Source organism: Octodon degus, unplaced genomic scaffold (assembly GCF_000260255.1).
Source record: "Octodon degus isolate 3935 unplaced genomic scaffold, OctDeg1.0 scaffold00149, whole genome shotgun sequence".
Lineage (NCBI taxonomy): Eukaryota > Metazoa > Chordata > Mammalia > Rodentia > Octodontidae > Octodon > Octodon degus.
In genome coordinates this window covers 1,787,858-1,789,644 of record NW_004524725.1, presented here as the reverse complement: position 1 = coordinate 1,789,644, position 1,787 = coordinate 1,787,858, and positions in this window count along the sequence as shown.

The following is a 1,787-nucleotide window of genomic DNA, read 5'->3' as shown; positions in this document are numbered from 1 at the left end:
CAACATAAGATGTCAATCATCTATTTGTTAAATGCTATAGTATGCATTCAAAAGTCAGATATTCATTAGTTCTAAACTATTCAACATAAGCACATGTGTTAGGTATTGTTTAGTTCTTGTTCTGTGAGGTTTGGGTGATGACTCAAGGCATGAAAATGTAAAAATTGTCTCAGATACGTGAATACGCAATAGTAGACAATGATTCTTCCAACCTCCTTCCTGACCCTGCCCACTTTAGCCTGCCCCGGAGTTGGAAAGGGATACATTATGGCGAACAGTTCTTCACAGAAGTGCAGCAGAACACTATAATCCAAAGGCAAAATAAGGGTAATTGGGAGGTCTGTGTATAGAACTGGAAAAGTCTGTTTTGCAATTCTTTTCTTCTTCCAAAATGACTCTCTATCTCGAGCCTCTTTCTACTTGATATTCTGCAAGCACCTGACATTTCTGACAACCCCACTATTTCTTAGACTCTGCCCCACTGCTTTTAGGATCCAAGTGCTCTAGTGATTATCTGCTTCCCTTCTGGACCACGCCTCTCATTCCTGGCCTGGCTTCTCTCAACTATATACCTGGTCCCTTATACCCCAATACCCCTATCTGAAACAAAGACACTTGACCCTCTTCTCTGCTCAATCTGCACTTTTCTGGGGCAAAGATATTCATTTCTGTTGTTTCCATTGTCACCTCAATTTCTCTAGGAAAACATTCATTCACAGAACTACAACTGCAGCAGGGTCACCTGAGCTTTCTGATGGCTTGGTAAATATTTAATGGGACCTCTCCTCAGTGCCTCAAGATAACAGGGGAGAAACAAAGCACATTTTCTTGCACTGTACCTAGTGTTACACATCAGAGGTCAGGAAGTGGCATCACCATTTTCCTAGATAGGCACATAAATTATTTGCACATGTTGCTCATTTGACCTCCACAGTGTACAGGAAGACGCTATTTTAACACTATTTTGGTCCTGATCCTCTCAGAAAATCCCAGAAAGACATCTGCCAGCTACCATGCTCAGAAACAGGGCTGCTGTCTGGGTACCCAAGCCTACTTCTGACAGACTGTTTCTAGACAATTACTCCTTTTTGTGTGACTAAAAAGGGACAGGTGTTCTGAGGAGACGAGAGACTCAACTGAGGGCTGGCAGGAGAGCTCGTCGGCATAAGTGCCTGCCTGGCAAGCACAAGGTCCTGAGTTTGAACGCTGTATCACAAAAAAAAAAAAAAAAAAAAAAACACCACACAGTGAGACTAGGCTGATTAGTATTTTGGCTGATTGGCATAGTCTGAATATCCCCTTCAAAACTAATACTGAAATTTAAATACCATTGTAATAGAATTAATCTCAACCTTTAAGCACTGACAATCATGAAGGTAAGTAAAGCCTTCATTATTACAGTGGTTTTCTGACTGAAAAATAAGTGAGTTTGATTTTCACCGTTGCTTGTACAACATGTTGCTTAGCCTTCTGCCATTTTATGACTGCACAAAGGCCCTTGTCAGATGTTGAGGCCGTGTTCTTGGGTTGCTAAGCTTTGAAAATCATGGCCAGATAAACTTTTATTGTGTATTAATTACCAGGCCTGTGGTATTTTTTTTTATAGTAGGAGATTCTTCTTTATGTTTCACTTGGACATATCTTGTTCCTTTCTCCTCACAAACGTCTACTTTCCAATTTGTTCTTCAGGGACCTTCCAGAATTTTTTTCTAAAGAGAAACAAAGTCCATTTCCATCACTTCTCTATCTCAAACCACCAACTGTGTCCTATTACTTAACAGATGACT